A 19,374-nucleotide genomic window follows, 5' to 3' on the forward strand; every position below is an offset into this window, starting at 1 on the left:
TCAGTTCTACTGAAGTTTTGAGATGAGTTGCAAATCCTGAAAATTTTCTCCTTGCCGAGGTGGTAATTTCACAGTTTAGATTGTGGGGATATTGATTGCTCAGTGTTGAGGACCTAATGTAACTTTCAGCAGCAGAAATTTTCAACATCCAGTGATTGTCTTTGAGACAAAAACATTTGAAATCTTTTTTTCTGTGGACAGGAATTGCTTCTGTGTTACTTCACATCATCCATTAAAAATTTGATGTCTGGAAAAAGTCCCGAGTGCTGTGTGATTTCCTTGGTCGTGTTCTTTGGAATGGCTTCCCCCCCATTTTCTGAAGCTGGCCACAGAAAGGTAATAGATGGGTGAGAAGTTGTGAAAGGCCAACTGGTGTAGATCTTTGCCTCCTGTTTCGAGGTCTGTGGTGAGCTGTGAGTCAAAGAGCTGATTTGACGCTCTGGAGGTCAGAACTGAGGGGAGATGCGGAGTCTCCTCCCAATGCCCACTTTTGCCGCTGACTTGGTTCTTGGCCTCGGCTGAGAGCAGTAACGAAGGTGCAGCCGCATCAGGTCACGGTTCTGCCTCAGCAGCTGCATCAACTTCTTTGGACAGCCCTGTCCTCGGTGAAAGCGGGGCAATATAAATACAATATAAATTCCTGCTCATGCTTTCCCCAAAAGCCTCATTTAATTTATCCAGGATTAAAAATTAAAGAAAAACTAAAAAATAACTTAAAAGCATTTCACATAGTATGTCAAATACTATCATTTCCATCTGAATTGTTCATCATTATTATGTTTTTCTGAAGTGAATTACCAAGTCTCCTGCACCCATCTTCCCAAAATCTGATTCTAAGTGCTTGCTAGTTTAATCCCTTAGGAAGCAAAGGTAGCCCCAGGTGTCTCTGGATAAACAGGAACTAAACAGCAAAGCTTGACAAAGTATATTAAATTGTCAATAAACTCAATAAAGATTTTCCACGCCAGAGATAGCTATCACCAGCTTATGAATTTTGCTAGGGCAGGTTTAGTGAAGAAAAACTAGGTCTTTATTACCAAATCCGTTAGGAGTTGTTCTACTGTACTGCCGGTAGGATGGGAGTATAAACACCATATTCTTCACAGCCTCATCCACAATGAATTCCACCTTAAAATTAAGGCTGCTTTGGAGTTTGACCAAATGGAAATTCACTCATAAAACACAGTGCTGGCAGCATGGTCAGTCTTTGCAATACAAAACTGGGAACTAACAGCAGATTCCTGATCACATCTCCAAGGCTGAGTGTCCAGAACTGTAGTGGTGGTCAGGCCCTCGCTGACTGCCAAACCTCCAGCCATCATCCCTTCCTCTCCCAGGGACAGGCGAGAAAATAAGATCGGCAGAATCTAGAAAGCTTAAGCTAAAATCAAGAAGGTCATTGATGAAACAGACTGTAGTGGTTTAGAAACTAGCACGCAGATTTAGATGAAAACAAATCTTATTGATCAGCAATTAAAATGAATACTTAATTCTATTATTCTGCATTATTATTAGACAGTCGGAGACAGCCAAGCTGACCTCAAGCATGCTGAAGCATCGGGGCCAGGCAGTGCACAGCTTCCCAGGAGCCGATTTACCCATCGTTCTCAAGTGAATTGACCTGCCCAGAGCCCCACAGTAGAACTGCTAGGCTGCAAAATAAAAAATGAGCTCTGCTTAAGAGTCAAACCCCAGCACACAGACCATATTAAAGGAAGAATGAAACCTGCAGCATTTGATTGACCTTCAATACCCTGAGAAGATGGCAAATTCCCCAAGATGAACAAGTTTCCAAAATACAAAGCAAAGGACGGATTTTGATGGATCAAATGTTAAATAGGCCTGTGAAATTGGAGTTTTGATGGATTTTTCTGAGATTGTGTGGAAAGTTGTCAAGATTTTGTGGGATGTTTCTGGAATTTGGTAGGGTTTGGAGAAGATTTCTGTAATTTTGTGGGACGTTTCTGGAATTTTGTGTGATTTTCTGGAATTTTGTGGGATATTGAGGGGACTTGAAGAATTTTGATGGATTTTTCCGATATTGTGTGGAAATTTGTCAAGATTTTGTGGGATGTTTCTGGAATTTGGTAGGGTTTTGAAAAGATTTCAAGAATTTTCTTTGATGTTTCTGGATTTTTGTGGGATATTGAATTTACTTGAAGAATTTTGATGGATTTTTCCGAGATTGTGGGTAAACTTGACACGATTTTGTTGCATATTCCTGGAATTTGGTAGGGTTTTGAGAAGATTTCAGGAATTTTGTCGGATTTTTCTGCAATTTTGTGGAATTTTTGTTTAATTTTGAAGAGACATGAAGAATTTTGAGTGATTTTTCCTAGAATGTGTTGAAAAGTTTTCTCGTTTCTGTAGGAAGTTTCTGGAATTTGGTAGGGTTTTGAGAAGATTTCGGGGATTTTGTGGGATGTTTCTGGAATTATTTGGGAATTTTGAGGAGACCTGAAGAATTTTGATGGATTTTTCCTAGATTGTGTGGAAACTTGTCAAGATTTTGTGGGATATTTCTACAATTTGGTAGGGTTTTGAGAAGATTTTGGGAATTTTTGAGGGATTTTTCCAGAATTTCTTTGGGTTTTTTTAGAATTTTGAGGGATTTTTGAGGAGACATGAAGAGTTTTGACGGATTTTTCGTAGATTGTGTGGAAATTTGTCAAGATTTTTTGGGATGTTACTGAAATTTCGAAGAGTTTTGAGAAGATTTTGTGAATTGTGTGGGATGTTTCAGGAATTTTGCGGGAATTTTGTGGAATATTTTTTGAGGGTATTGAAGAGATATGAAGAATTTTGAGGGATTTTTCCTAAATTGTGTGGAAAGGTGTCCAAATTTTGTGGAATGTTTTTGGAATTTGGTAGGGTTCTGAGAAGATTTTAGGAATTTTGTGGGATGTTTCAAGAGTTTTGTGGGAATTTTTGGGAATTTTGAGGGATATTGAGGACACGTGAAGAATTTTGAGGGATATTTCCAAGAGAGTGTGAAAAGTTCTGAAGATTTTGTGGGATGTTTCTGGAATTTGGTAGGTTTAGAGAAGATGTAGAGAATTTTGAGGGATGTTTCTGTAATTTGATAGGGTATTCAGAAGATTTCGGGGATTTTGTGGGATGTTTCTGGAATTTTTTGAGATATTGAGGAGACATGAAGAATTTTGAGGGATTTTTCCGAGATTGTGAGGACAGTTATAGAGATTTTGTGGGATGTTACTAGAATTTCGAAGGGTTTTGAGAAGAGTTTTGGAATTTTGTTGGATGTTGCTGGAGTTGGGTACGGTTTTGAGAAGATTTTGGGAATTTTGTGTGATTTTTGTGGAATTTGGCGGATTTTGAGGAGACAAGAAGAATTTTGATGGATTTTTCCTAGATTGTGTGGAAAGTTCTCAAGATTTTGTGGGCTATTACGTGAATTTCGAAGAGTTTTGAGAAGATTTAGAGAATTTTGTGGGATGATTCTGGAATTTGGTAGGGGTTTGAGAAGATTTCGGGGATTTTATGGGGTGTTTTTGGAATTTTTTTAGGTATTGTGGAGACATGAAGAATTTTGATGGATTTTTACAAGATTGTGTGGAAAGTTGTCAAGATTTTGTGGGATGTTTCTGGAAGCTGGTAGGGTTTTGAGAAGATTTTGGGATTTTTTTGGGAATTTTGTAAAATTTTGGGGGATATTGACTAGACATGAAGAATTTTGATGGATTTTCCCTAGTTTGTGTGGAAAGTTGTCAAGATTTTGTGGGATGTTTCTCGAATTTGGTAGGGTTTTGAGAAGATTTTGAGAATTTAGGGGGATGTTTTAGGAATTTTGTGAGATATTGAGGAGACATGAAGAATTTTGACGGATTTTTACTAGATTGTGTGGAAAGTTGTCAAGATTTTTGTGGGATGTTTCTGGAATTTGTTAGGGTTTTGAGAGGATTTTGTGAATTGTGTGGGATGTTTCGGGAATTTTGTGGAATTTTTTTGGATATGGAGTAGACATAAGGAATTTTGTGAGATTTTTCCTAGATTGTGTGGAAAGTTGTAGAGATTTTGTGGGATGTTTCTAGAATTTGGTAGGGTTTTGAGAAGATTCATAGAATTTTGTGGGATGTTTCTGGAATTTTGTGGGAACACTGTGGAATTATGTTGGATTTTGAGGAGACATGAAGAATTTTGAGGGATTTTTCCTAGACTGTGTGGAAAGTTCTCAAGATTTTGTGGGATGTTTCGGGAATTTTGTGGAATATTTTTGTGGGATTTTAAGGCATTTTGATGGATTTTTCCGAGATTGTGTGGAAAGTTGTTGAGATTTTGTGGGATGTTTCTGGAATTTCGAAGAGTTTTGAGAAGATTTTGGGAATTTTGTGTGATGTTTCTGGAATTTTGTTGCGTTTTCACAAGGTTTATCACAATTTGTGGGATGTTTGCGAAATTTTGTGGGATTTTCATGGGTATTTGAAAAAAATTTAATTATTTTGCAAGATTTACCTGGAATTTAGTGGCATTTCTTTGCAATGTTCTGGGATACTGAGGAGACTTGAACAATTTTGAGGGACTTTTCTTATTTTGTGTCAATTTGTGGAGATTTTGTGGGATGTTTCTGGAATTCTGTGGGATTTCTGTAGAATTTTGTGAAATATTGACATGACTTGATGAATTTTGATGCATTTTTCCTAATTTGTGGGGGAAGTTGTCAAGATTTTGTGGGATGTATCTGGAATTTTGAGGGATTTTTGTGGAATTTTGAGGAATTTTGAAGCGACCTGAAGAATTTTGAGGGATTTTTCTGAGATTGTGTGGAAAGTTGTCAAGATTTTGAGGGATGTTTCTGGAATTTGTTAGGGTTTTGAGAAGATTTCACGAATTTTGTGGGATGTTTCTGGAATTTTGTGGGAATTTTGTGGAGTTTTGAGGGATAATGATGAGACATGAAAAATTTTGATTGATTTTTCCTAGACTGTGTGGAAAGTTGTCAAGGTTTTGCGGGATGTTACTGGAATTTCGAAGGGTTTTGAGAAAATTTTGGGAATTTTGTGGGATGTTTCGGGAATTTTGTGGAATTTTTTTGGATATGGAGTAGACATAAGGAATTTTGTGAGATTTTTCCTAGATTGTGTGGAAAGTTGTCGAGATTTTGTGGGATGTTTCTGCAATTTGGTAGGGTTTTGAGAAGATTCATAGAATTTTGTGGGATGTTTCTGGAATTTTGTGGGAATTTTGTGGAGTTTTGAGGGATAATGATGAGACATGAAGAATTTAGATGGATTTTTCCGAGACTGTGTGGAAAGTTGTCAAGGTTTTGCGGGATGTTACTGGAATTTCGAAGGGTTTTGAGTAAATTTTGGGAATTTTGTGGGATGTTTCGGGAATTTTGTGGAATTTTTTTGGATATGGAGTAGACATAAGGAATTTTGTGAGATTTTTCCTAGATTGTGTGGAAAGTTGTAGAGATTTTGTGGGATGTTTCTAGAATTTGGTAGGGTTTTGAAAAGATTCATAGAATTTTGTGGGATGTTTCTGGAATTTTGTGGGAACACTGTGGAATTATGTTGGATTTTGAGGAGACATGAAGAATTTTGAGGGATTTTTCCTAGACTGTGTGGAAAGTTCTCAAGATTTTGTGGGATGTTTCGGGAATTTTGTGGAATATTTTTGTGGGATTTTAAGGCATTTTGATGGATTTTTCCGAGATTGTGTGGAAAGTTGTTGAGATTTTGTGGGATGTTTCTGGAATTTCGAAGAGTTTTGAGAAGATTTTGGGAATTTTGTGTGATGTTTCTGGAATTTTGTTGCGTTTTCACAAGGTTTATCACAATTTGTGGGATGTTTGCGAAATTTTGTGGGATTTTCGTGGGTATTTGAAAAAAATTTAATTATTTTGCAAGATTTACCTGGAATTTAGTGGCATTTCTTTGCAATGTTCTGGGATACTGAGGAGACTTGAACAATTTTGAGGGACTTTTCTTATTTTGTGTCAATTTGTGGAGATTTTGTGGGATGTTTCTGGAATTCTGTGGGATTTCTGTAGAATTTTGTGAAATATTGACATGACTTGATGAATTTTGATGCATTTTTCCTAATTTGTGGGGGAAGTTGTCAAGATTTTGTGGGATGTATCTGGAATTTTGAGGGATTTTTGTGGAATTTTGAGGAATTTTGAAGCGACCTGAAGAATTTTGAGGGATTTTTCTGAGATTATGTGGAAAGTTGTCAAGATTTTGTGGGATGTTTCTGGAATTTGTTAGGGTTTTGAGAAGATTTCACGAATTTTGTGGGATGTTTCTGGAATTATGTTGGATTTTTGTGGAATTTTGAGGAATTTTGAAGCAACCTGAAGAATTTTGAGGGATTTTTCTGAGATTATGTGGAAAGTTGTCAAGATTTTGTGGGATGTTTCTGGAATTTGTTAGGGTTTTGAGAAGATTTCACGAATTTTGTGGGATGTTTCTGGAATTTTGTGGGAATTTTGTGGAGTTTTGAGGGATAATGATGAGACATGAAGAATTTAGATGGATTTTTCCGAGACTGTGTGGAAAGTTGTCAAGGTTTTGCGGGATGTTACTGGAATTTCGAAGGGTTTTGAGAAAATTTTGGGAATTTTGTGGGATGTTTCGGGAATTTTGTGGAATTTTTTTGGATATGGAGTAGACATAAGGAATTTTGTGAGATTTTTCCTAGATTGTGTGGAAAGTTGTCGAGATTTTGTGGGATGTTTCTGCAATTTGGTAGGGTTTTGAGAAGATTTTGGGAATTTTGTGGGATGTTTCTGGAATTTTGTGGGAATTTTGTGGAGTTTTGAGGGATAATGATGAGACATGAAGAATTTACATGGATTTTTCCGAGACTGTGTGGAAAGTTGTCAAGGTTTTGCGGGATGTTACTGGAATTTCGAAGGGTTTTGAGAAAATTTTGGGAATTTTGTGGGATGTTTCGGGAATTTTGTGGAATTTTTTTGGATATGGAGTAGACATAAGGAATTTTGTGAGATTTTTCCTAGATTGTGTGGAAAGTTGTCGAGATTTTGTGGGATGTTTATTTAATATGGTAGGGTTTTGAGACGATTCATAGAATTTTGTGGGATGTTTCTGGAATTTTGTGGGAATTTTGTGGAGTTTTGAGGGATAATGATGAGACATGAAGAATTTACATGGATTTTTCCGAGACTGTGTGGAAAGTTGTCAAGGTTTTGCGGGATGTTACTGGAATTTTGAAGGGTTTTGAGAAAATTTTGGGAATTTTGTGGGATGTTTCGGGAATTTTGTGGAATTTTTTTTGATATGGAGTAGACATAATGAATTTTGTGAGATTTTTCCTAGATTGTGTGGAAAGTTGTCAAGATTTTGTGGGATGTTTATTTAATATGCTAGGGTTTTGAGACGATTCATAGAATTTTGTGGGATGTTTCTGGAATTTTGTGGGATCTTTGTGGAATTTGAGGGATTTTGAGGAGACATGAAGAATTTAGATGGATTTTTCCGAGACTGTGTGGAAAGTTGTCAAGGTTTTGCGGGATGTTACTGGAATTTCGAAGGGTTTTGAGAAAATTTTGGGAATTTTTTGGGATGTTTCGGGAATTTTGTGGAATTTTTTTGGATATGGAGTAGACATAAGGAATTTTGTGAGATTTTTCCTAGATTGTGTGGAAAGTTGTAGAGATTTTGTGGGATGTTTCTAGAATTTGGTAGGGTTTTGAAAAAATTCATAGAATTTTGTGGGATGTTTCTGGAATTTTGTGGGAACACTGTGGAATTATGTTGGATTTTGAGGAGACATGAAGAATTTTGAGGGATTTTTCCTAGACTGTGTGGAAAGTTCTCAAGATTTTGTGGGATGTTTCGGGAATTTTGTGGAATATTTTTGTGGGATTTTAAGGCATTTTGATGGATTTTTCCGAGATTGTGTGGAAAGTTGTTGAGATTTTGTGGGATGTTTCTGGAATTTCGAAGAGTTTTGAGAAGATTTTGGGAAGTTTGTGTGATGTTTCTGGAATTTTGTTGCGTTTTCACAAGGTTTATCACAATTTGTGGGATGTTTGCGAAATTTTGTGGGATTTTCGTGGGTATTTGAAAAAAATTTAATTATTTTGCAAGATTTACCTGGAATTTAGTGGCATTTCTTTGCAATGTTCTGGGATACTGAGGAGACTTGAACAATTTTGAGGGACTTTTCTTATTTTGTGTCAATTTGTGGAGATTTTGTGGGATGTTTCTGGAATTCTGTGGGATTTCTGTAGAATTTTGTGAAATATTGACATGACTTGATGAATTTTGATGCATTTTTCCTAATTTGTGGGGGAAGTTGTCAAGATTTTGTGGGATGTATCTGGAATTTTGAGGGATTTTTGTGGAATTTTGAGGAATTTTGAAGCGACCTGAAGAATTTTGAGGGATTTTTCTGAGATTGTGTGGAAAGTTGTCAAGATTTTGAGGGATGTTTCTGGAATTTGGTAGGGTTTTGAGAAGATTTCACGAATTTTGTGGGATGTTTCTGGAATTTTGTGGGAATTTTGTGGAGTTTTGAGGGATAATGATGAGACATGAAAAATTTTGATTGATTTTTCCTAGACTGTGTGGAAAGTTGTCAAGGTTTTGCGGGATGTTACTGGAATTTCGAAGGGTTTTGAGAAAATTTTGGGAATTTTGTGGGATGTTTCGGGAATTTTGTGGAATTTTTTTGGATATGGAGTAGACATAAGGAATTTTGTGAGATTTTTCCTAGATTGTGTGGAAAGTTGTCGAGATTTTGTGGGATGTTTCTGCAATTTGGTAGGGTTTTGAGAAGATTTTGGGAATTTTGTGGGATGTTTCTGGAATTTTGTGGGAATTTTGTGGAGTTTTGAGGGATAATGATGAGACATGAAGAATTTAGATGGATTTTTCCGAGACTGTGTGGAAAGTTGTCAAGGTTTTGCGGGATGTTACTGGAATTTCGAAGGGTTTTGAGAAAATTTTGGGAATTTTGTGGGATGTTTCGGGAATTTTGTGGAATTTTTTTGGATATGGAGTAGACATAAAAAATTTTGTGAGATTTTTCCTAGATTGTGTGGAAAGTTGTCAAGATTTTGTGGGATGTTTCTAGAATTTGGTAGGGTTTTGAGACGATTCATAGAATTTTGTGGGATGTTTCTGGAATTTTGTGGGATCTTTGTGGAATTTGAGGGATTTTGAGGAGACATGAAGAATTTAGATGGATTTTTCCTAGACTGTGTGGAAAGTCGTCAAGGTTTTGCGGGATCTTACTGGAATTTCGAAGGGTTTTGAGTAAATTTTGGGAATTTTTTGGGATGTTTCATGAATTTTGTGGAATTTTTTTGGATATGGAGTAGACATAAGGAATTTTGTGAGATTTTTCCTAGATTGTGTGGAAAGTTGTAGAGATTTTGTGGGATGTTTCTAGAATTTGGTAGGGTTTTGAGAAGATTCATAGAATTTTTTGGGATGTTTCTGGAATTTTGTGGGAACTCTGTGGAATTATGTGGAATTTTGAGGAGACATGAAGAATTTTGAGGGATTTTTCCTAGACTGTGTGGAAAGTTCTCAAGATTTTGTGGGATGTTTCGGGAATTTTGTGGAATATTTTTGTGGGATTTTAAGGCATTTTGATGGATTTTTCCGAGATTGTGTGGAAAGTTGTTGAGATTTTGTGGGATGTTTCTGGAATTTCGAAGAGTTTTGAGAAGATTTTGGGAATTTTGTGTGATGTTTCTGGAATTTTGTTGCGTTTTCACAAGGTTTATCACAATTTGTGGGATGTTTGCGAAATTTTGTGGGATTTTCGTGGGTATTTGAAAAAAATTTAATTATTTTGCAAGATTTACCTGGAATTTAGTGGCATTTCTTTGCAATGTTCTGGGATACTGAGGAGACTTGAACAATTTTGAGGGACTTTTCTTATTTTGTGTCAATTTGTGGAGATTTTGTGGGATGTTTCTGGAATTCTGTGGGATTTCTGTAGAATTTTGTGAAATATTGACATGACTTGATGAATTTTGATGCATTTTTCCTAATTTGTGGGGGAAGTTGTCAAGATTTTGTGGGATGTATCTGGAATTTTGAGGGATTTTTGTGGAATTTTGAGGAATTTTGAAGCGACCTGAAGAATTTTGAGGGATTTTTCTGAGATTGTGTGGAAAGTTGTCAAGATTTTGAGGGATGTTTCTGGAATTTGTTAGGGTTTTGAGAAGATTTCACAAATTTTGTGGGATGTTTCTGGAATTTTGTGGGAATTTTGTGGAGTTTTGAGGGATAATGATGAGACATGAAAAATTTTGATTGATTTTTCCTAGACTGTGTGGAAAGTTGTCAAGGTTTTGCGGGATGTTACTGGAATTTCGAAGGGTTTTGAGAAAATTTTGGGAATTTTGTGGGATGTTTCGGGAATTTTGTGGAATTTTTTTGGATATGGAGTAGACATAAGGAATTTTGTGAGATTTTTCCTAGATTGTGTGGAAAGTTGTCGAGATTTTGTGGGATGTTTCTGCAATTTGGTAGGGTTTTGAGAAGATTCATAGAATTTTGTGGGATGTTTCTGGAATTTTGTGGGAATTTTGTGGAGTTTTGAGGGATAATGATGAGACATGAAGAATTTAGATGGATTTTTCCGAGACTGTGTGGAAAGTTGTCAAGGTTTTGCGGGATGTTACTGGAATTTCGAAGGGTTTTGAGAAAATTTTGGGAATTTTGTGGGATGTTTCGGGAATTTTGTGGAATTTTTTTGGATATGGAGTAGACATAAGGAATTTTGTGAGATTTTTCCTAGATTGTGTGGAAAGTTGTCAAGATTTTGTGGGATGTTTCTAGAATTTGGTAGGGTTTTGAGACGATTCATAGAATTTTGTGGGATGTTTCTGGAATTTTGTGGGATCTTTGTGGAATTTGAGGGATTTTGAGGAGACATGAAGAATTTAGATGGATTTTTCCTAGACTGTGTGGAAAGTCGTCAAGGTTTTGCGGGATCTTACTGGAATTTCGAAGGGTTTTGAGAAAATTTTGGGAATTTTTTGGGATGTTTCGGGAATTTTGTGGAATTTTTTTTGATATGGAGTAGACATAATGAATTTTGTGAGATTTTTCCTAGATTGTGTGGAAAGTTGTAGAGATTTTGTGGGATGTTTCTAGAATTTGGTAGGGTTTTGAGAAGATTCATAGAATTTTTTGGGATGTTTCTGGAATTTTGTGGGAACTCTGTGGAATTATGTGGAATTTTGAGGAGAGATGAAGAATTTTGAGGGATTTTTCCTAGACTGTGTGGAAAGTTCTCAAGATTTTGTGGGATGTTTCGGGAATTTTGTGGAATATTTTTGTGGGATTTTAAGGCATTTTGATGGATTTTTCCGAGATTGTGTGGAAAGTTGTTGAGATTTTGTGGGATGTTTCTGGAATTTCGAAGAGTTTTGAGAAGATTTTGGGAATTTTGTGTGATGTTTCTGGAATTTTGTTGCGTTTTCACAAGGTTTATCACAATTTGTGGGATGTTTGCGAAATTTTGTGGGATTTTCGTGGGTATTTGAAAAAAATTTAATTATTTTGCAAGATTTACCTGGAATTTAGTGGCATTTCTTTGCAATGTTCTGGGATACTGAGGAGACTTGAACAATTTTGAGGGACTTTTCTTATTTTGTGTCAATTTGTGGAGATTTTGTGGGATGTTTCTGGAATTCTGTGGGATTTCTGTAGAATTTTGTGAAATATTGACATGACTTGATGAATTTTGATGCATTTTTCCTAATTTGTGGGGGAAGTTGTCAAGATTTTGTGGGATGTATCTGGAATTTTGAGGGATTTTTGTGGAATTTTGAGGAATTTTGAAGCGACCTGAAGAATTTTGAGGGATTTTTCTGAGATTGTGTGGAAAGTTGTCAAGATTTTGAGGGATGTTTCTGGAATTTGTTAGGGTTTTGAGAAGATTTCACGAATTTTGTGGGATGTTTCTGGAATTTTGTGGGAATTTTGTGGAGTTTTGAGGGATAATGATGAGACATGAAAAATTTTGATTGATTTTTCCTAGACTGTGTGGAAAGTTGTCAAGGTTTTGCGGGATGTTACTGGAATTTCGAAGGGTTTTGAGAAAATTTTGGGAATTTTGTGGGATGTTTCGGGAATTTTGTGGAATTTTTTTGGATATGGAGTAGACATAAGGAATTTTGTGAGATTTTTCCTAGATTGTGTGGAAAGTTGTCGAGATTTTGTGGGATGTTTATTTAATATGGTAGGGTTTTGAGACGATTCATAGAATTTTGTGGGATGTTTCTGGAATTTTGTGGGAATTTTGTGGAGTTTTGAGGGATAATGATGAGACATGAAGAATTTAGATGGATTTTTCCGAGACTGTGTGGAAAGTTGTCAAGGTTTTGCGGGATGTTACTGGAATTTTGAAGGGTTTTGAGAAAATTTTAGGAATTTTGTGGGAGGTTTCGGGAATTTTGTGGAATTTTTTTTGATATGGAGTAGACATAATGAATTTTGTGAGATTTTTCCTAGATTGTGTGGAAAGTTGTCAAGATTTTGTGGGATGTTTCTAGAATTTGGTAGGGTTTTGAGACGATTCATAGAATTTTGTGGGATGTTTCTGGAATTTTGTGGGATCTTTGTGGAATTTGAGGGATTTTGAGGAGACATGAAGAATTTAGATGGATTTTTCCTAGACTGTGTGGAAAGTTGTCAAGGTTTTGCGGGATGTTACTGGAATTTCGAAGGGTTTTGAGTAAATTTTGGGAATTTTTTGGGATGTTTCGGGAATTTTGTGGAATTTTTTTGGATATGGAGTAGACATAAGGAATTTTGTGAGATTTTTCCTAGATTGTGTGGAAAGTTGTAGAGATTTTGTGGGATGTTTCTAGAATTTGGTAGGGTTTTGAAAAGATTCATAGAATTTTGTGGGATGTTTCTGGAATTTTGTGGGAACACTGTGGAATTATGTTGGATTTTGAGGAGACATGAAGAATTTTGAGGGATTTTTCCTAGACTGTGTGGAAAGTTCTCAAGATTTTGTGGGATGTTTCGGGAATTTTGTGGAATATTTTTGTGGGATTTTAAGGCATTTTGATGGATTTTTCCGAGATTGTGTGGAAAGTTGTTGAGATTTTGTGGGATGTTTCTGGAATTTCGAAGAGTTTTGAGAAGATTTTGGGAATTTTGTGTGATGTTTCTGGAATTTTGTTGCGTTTTCACAAGGTTTATCACAATTTGTGGGATGTTTGCGAAATTTTGTGGGATTTTCGTGGGTATTTGAAAAAAATTTAATTATTTTGCAAGATTTACCTGGAATTTAGTGGCATTTCTTTGCAATGTTCTGGGATACTGAGGAGACTTGAACAATTTTGAGGGACTTTTCTTATTTTGTGTCAATTTGTGGAGATTTTGTGGGATGTTTCTGGAATTCTGTGGGATTTCTGTAGAATTTTGTGAAATATTGACATGACTTGATGAATTTTGATGCATTTTTCCTAATTTGTGGGGGAAGTTGTCAAGATTTTGTGGGATGTATCTGGAATTTTGAGGGATTTTTGTGGAATTTTGAGGAATTTTGAAGCGACCTGAAGAATTTTGAGGGATTTTTCTGAGATTATGTGGATAGTTGTCAAGATTTTGTGGGATGTTTCTGGAATTTGTTAGGGTTTTGAGAAGATTTCACGAATTTTGTGGGATGTTTCTGGAATTTTGTGGGAATTTTGTGGAGTTTTGAGGGATAATGATGAGACATGAAAAATTTTGATTGATTTTTCCTAGACTGTGTGGAAAGTTGTCAAGGTTTTGCGGGATGTTACTGGAATTTCGAAGGGTTTTGAGAAAATTTTGGGAATTTTGTGGGATGTTTCGGGAATTTTGTGGAATTTTTTTGGATATGGAGTAGACATAAGGAATTTTGTGAGATTTTTCCTAGATTGTGTGGAAAGTTGTAGAGATTTTGTGGGATGTTTCTGCAATTTGGTAGGGTTTTGAGAAGATTCATAGAATTTTGTGGGATGTTTCTGGAATTTTGTGGGAATTTTGTGGAGTTTTGAGGGATAATGATGAGACATGAAGAATTTAGATGGATTTTTCCGAGACTGTGTGGAAAGTTGTCAAGGTTTTGCGGGATGTTACTGGAATTTCGAAGGGTTTTGAGAAAATTTTGGGAATTTTGTGGGATGTTTCGGGAATTTTGTGGAATTTTTTTGGATATGGAGTAGACATAAGGAATTTTGTGAGATTTTTCCTAGATTGTGTGGAAAGTTGTCAAGATTTTGTGGGATGTTTCTAGAATTTGGTAGGGTTTTGAGACGATTCATAGAATTTTGTGGGATGTTTCTGGAATTTTGTGGGATCTTTGTGGAATTTGAGGGATTTTGAGGAGACATGAAGAATTTAGATGGATTTTTCCTAGACTGTGTGGAAAGTCGTCAAGGTTTTGCGGGATCTTACTGGAATTTCGAAGGGTTTTGAGAAAATTTTGGGAATTTTTTGGGATGTTTCGGGAATTTTGTGGAATTTTTTTTGATATGGAGTAGACATAATGAATTTTGTGAGATTTTTCCTAGATTGTGTGGAAAGTTGTAGAGATTTTGTGGGATGTTTCTAGAATTTGGTAGGGTTTTGAGAAGATTCATAGAATTTTTTGGGATGTTTCTGGAATTTTGTGGGAACTCTGTGGAATTATGTGGAATTTTGAGGAGAGATGAAGAATTTTGAGGGATTTTTCCTAGACTGTGTGGAAAGTTCTCAAGATTTTGTGGGATGTTTCGGGAATTTTGTGGAATATTTTTGTGGGATTTTAAGGCATTTTGATGGATTTTTCCGAGATTGTGTGGAAAGTTGTTGAGATTTTGTGGGATGTTTCTGGAATTTCGAAGAGTTTTGAGAAGATTTTGGGAATTTTGTGTGATGTTTCTGGAATTTTGTTGCGTTTTCACAAGGTTTATCACAATTTGTGGGATGTTTGCGAAATTTTGTGGGATTTTCGTGGGTATTTGAAAAAAATTTAATTATTTTGCAAGATTTACCTGGAATTTAGTGGCATTTCTTTGCAATGTTCTGGGATACTGAGGAGACTTGAACAATTTTGAGGGACTTTTCTTATTTTGTGTCAATTTGTGGAGATTTTGTGGGATGTTTCTGGAATTCTGTGGGATTTCTGTAGAATTTTGTGAAATATTGACATGACTTGATGAATTTTGATGCATTTTTCCTAATTTGTGGGGGAAGTTGTCAAGATTTTGTGGGATGTATCTGGAATTTTGAGGGATTTTTGTGGAATTTTGAGGAATTTTGAAGCGACCTGAAGAATTTTGAGGGATTTTTCTGAGATTGTGTGGAAAGTTGTCAAGATTTTGAGGGATGTTTCTGGAATTTGTTAGGGTTTTGAGAAGATTTCACGAATTTTGTGGGATGTTTCTGGAATTTTGTGGGAATTTTGTGGAGTTTTGAGGGATAATGATGAGACATGAAAAATTTTGATTGATTTTTCCTAGACTGTGTGGAAAGTTGTCAAGGTTTTGCGGGATGTTACTGGAATTTCGAAGGGTTTTGAGAAAATTTTGGGAATTTTGTGGGATGTTTCGGGAATTTTGTGGAATTTTTTTGGATATGGAGTAGACATAAGGAATTTTGTGAGATTTTTCCTAGATTGTGTGGAAAGTTGTCGAGATTTTGTGGGATGTTTATTTAATATGGTAGGGTTTTGAGACGATTCATAGAATTTTGTGGGATGTTTCTGGAATTTTGTGGGAATTTTGTGGAGTTTTGAGGGATAATGATGAGACATGAAGAATTTAGATGGATTTTTCCGAGACTGTGTGGAAAGTTGTCAAGGTTTTGCGGGATGTTACTGGAATTTTGAAGGGTTTTGAGAAAATTTTAGGAATTTTGTGGGAGGTTTCGGGAATTTTGTGGAATTTTTTTTGATATGGAGTAGACATAATGAATTTTGTGAGATTTTTCCTAGATTGTGTGGAAAGTTGTCAAGATTTTGTGGGATGTTTCTAGAATTTGGTAGGGTTTTGAGACGATTCATAGAATTTTGTGGGATGTTTCTGGAATTTTGTGGGATCTTTGTGGAATTTGAGGGATTTTGAGGAGACATGAAGAATTTAGATGGATTTTTCCTAGACTGTGTGGAAAGTTGTCAAGGTTTTGCGGGATGTTACTGGAATTTCGAAGGGTTTTGAGTAAATTTTGGGAATTTTTTGGGATGTTTCGGGAATTTTGTGGAATTTTTTTGGATATGGAGTAGACATAAGGAATTTTGTGAGATTTTTCCTAGATTGTGTGGAAAGTTGTAGAGATTTTGTGGGATGTTTCTAGAATTTGGTAGGGTTTTGAAAAGATTCATAGAATTTTGTGGGATGTTTCTGGAATTTTGTGGGAACACTGTGGAATTATGTTGGATTTTGAGGAGACATGAAGAATTTTGAGGGATTTTTCCTAGACTGTGTGGAAAGTTCTCAAGATTTTGTGGGATGTTTCGGGAATTTTGTGGAATATTTTTGTGGGATTTTAAGGCATTTTGATGGATTTTTCCGAGATTGTGTGGAAAGTTGTTGAGATTTTGTGGGATGTTTCTGGAATTTCGAAGAGTTTTGAGAAGATTTTGGGAATTTTGTGTGATGTTTCTGGAATTTTGTTGCGTTTTCACAAGGTTTATCACAATTTGTGGGATGTTTGCGAAATTTTGTGGGATTTTCGTGGGTATTTGAAAAAAATTTAATTATTTTGCAAGATTTACCTGGAATTTAGTGGCATTTCTTTGCAATGTTCTGGGATACTGAGGAGACTTGAACAATTTTGAGGGACTTTTCTTATTTTGTGTCAATTTGTGGAGATTTTGTGGGATGTTTCTGGAATTCTGTGGGATTTCTGTAGAATTTTGTGAAATATTGACATGACTTGATGAATTTTGATGCATTTTTCCTAATTTGTGGGGGAAGTTGTCAAGATTTTGTGGGATGTATCTGGAATTTTGAGGGATTTTTGTGGAATTTTGAGGAATTTTGAAGCGACCTGAAGAATTTTGAGGGATTTTTCTGAGATTATGTGGATAGTTGTCAAGATTTTGTGGGATGTTTCTGGAATTTGTTAGGGTTTTGAGAAGATTTCACGAATTTTGTGGGATGTTTCTGGAATTTTGTGGGAATTTTGTGGAGTTTTGAGGGATAATGATGAGACATGAAGAATTTAGATGGATTTTTCCGAGACTGTGTGGAAAGTTGTCAAGGTTTTGCGGGATGTTACTGGAATTTCGAAGGGTTTTGAGAAAATTTTGGGAATTTTGTGGGATGTTTCGGGAATTTTGTGGAATTTTTTTGGATATGGAGTAGACATAATGAATTTTGTGAGATTTTTCCTAGATTGTGTGGAAAGTTGTCGAGATTTTGTGGGATGTTTATTTAATATGGTAGGGTTTTGAGACGATTCATAGAATTTTGTGGGATGTTTCTGGAATTTTGTGGGAATTTTGTGGAGTTTTGAGGGATAATGATGAGACATGAAGAATTTAGATGGATTTTTCCGAGACTGTGTGGAAAGTTGTCAAGGTTTTGCGGGATGTTACTGGAATTTTGAAGGGTTTTGAGAAAATTTTGGGAATTTTGTGGGATGTTTCGGGAATTTTGTGGAATTTTTTTTGATATGGAGTAGACATAATGAATTTTGTGAGATTTTTCCTAGATTGTGTGGAAAGTTGTCGAGATTTTGTGGGATGTTTATTTAATATGCTAGGGTTTTGAGACGATTCATAGAATTTTGTGGGATGTTTCTGGAATTTTGTGGGATCTTTGTGGAATTTGAGGGATTTTGAGGAGACATGAAGAATTTAGATGGATTTTTCCTAGACTGTGTGGAAAGTTGTCAAGGTTTTGCGGGATGTTACTGGAATTTCGAAGGGTTTTGAGTAAATTTTGGGAATTTTTTGGGATGTTTCGGGAATTTTGTGGAATTTTTTTGGATATGGAGTAGACATAAGGAATTTTGTGAGATTTTTCCTAGATTGTGTGGAAAGTTGTAGAGATTTTGTGGGATGTTTCTAGAATTTGGTAGGGTTTTGAAAAAATTCATAGAATTTTGTGGGATGTTTCTGGAATTTTGTGGGAACACTGTGGAATTATGTTGGATTTTGAGGAGACATGAAGAATTTTGAGGGATTTTTCCTAGACTGTGTGGAAAGTTCTCAAGATTTTGTGGGATGTTTCGGGAATTTTGTGGAATATTTTTGTGGGATTTTAAGGCATTTTGATGGATTTTTCCGAGATTGTGTGGAAAGTTGTTGAGATTTTGTGGGATGTTTCTGGAATTTCGAAGAGTTTTGAGAAGATTTTGGGAATTTTGTGTGATGTTTCTGGAATTTTGTTGCGTTTTCACAAGGTTTATCACAATTTGTGGGATGTTTGCGAAATTTTGTGGGATTTTCGTGGGTATTTGAAAAAAATTTAATTATTTTGCAAGATTTACCTGGAATTTAGTGGCATTTCTTTGCAATGTTCTGGGATACTGAGGAGACTTGAACAATTTTGAGGGACTTTTCTTATTTTGTGTCAATTTGTGGAGATTTTGTGGGATGTTTCTGGAATTCTGTGGGATTTCTGTAGAATTTTGTGAAATATTGACATGACTTGATGAATTTTGATGCATTTTTCCTAATTTGTGGGGGAAGTTGTCAAGATTTTGTGGGATGTATCTGGAATTTTGAGGGATTTTTGTGGAATTTTGAGGAATTTTGAAGCGACCTGAAGAATTTTGAGGGATTTTTCTGAGATTGTGTGGAAAGTTGTCAAGATTTTGAGGGATGTTTCTGGAATTTGTTAGGGTTTTGAGAAGATTTCACGAATTTTGTGGGATGTTTCTGGAATTTTGTGGGAATTTTGTGGAGTTTTGAGGGATAATGATGAGACATGAAAAATTTTGATTGATTTTTCCTAGACTGTGTGGAAAGTTGTCAAGGTTTTGCGGGATGTTACTGGAATTTCGAAGGGTTTTGAGAAAATTTTGGGAATTTTGTGGGATGTTTCGGGAATTTTGTGGAATTTTTTTGGATATGGAGTAGACATAAGGAATTTTGTGAGATTTTTCCTAGATTGTGTGGAAAGTTGTCGAGATTTTGTGGGATGTTTCTGCAATTTGGTAGGGTTTTGAGAAGATTCATAGAATTTTGTGGGATGTTTCTGGAATTTTGTGGGAATTTTGTGGAGTTTTGAGGGATAATGATGAGACATGAAGAATTTAGATGGATTTTTCCGAGACTGTGTGGAAAGTTGTCAAGGTTTTGCGGGATGTTACTGGAATTTTGAAGGGTTTTGAGAAAATTTTGGGAATTTTGTGGGATGTTTCGGGAATTTTGTGGAATTTTTTTGGATATGGAGTAGACATAAGGAATTTTGTGAGATTTTTCCTAGATTGTGTGGAAAGTTGTCAAGATTTT

This window comes from Cyanistes caeruleus, unplaced genomic scaffold (genome assembly GCF_971803275.1).
Source record: "Cyanistes caeruleus unplaced genomic scaffold, bCyaCae1.hap1.1 HAP1_SCAFFOLD_80, whole genome shotgun sequence".
NCBI lineage: Eukaryota > Metazoa > Chordata > Aves > Passeriformes > Paridae > Cyanistes > Cyanistes caeruleus.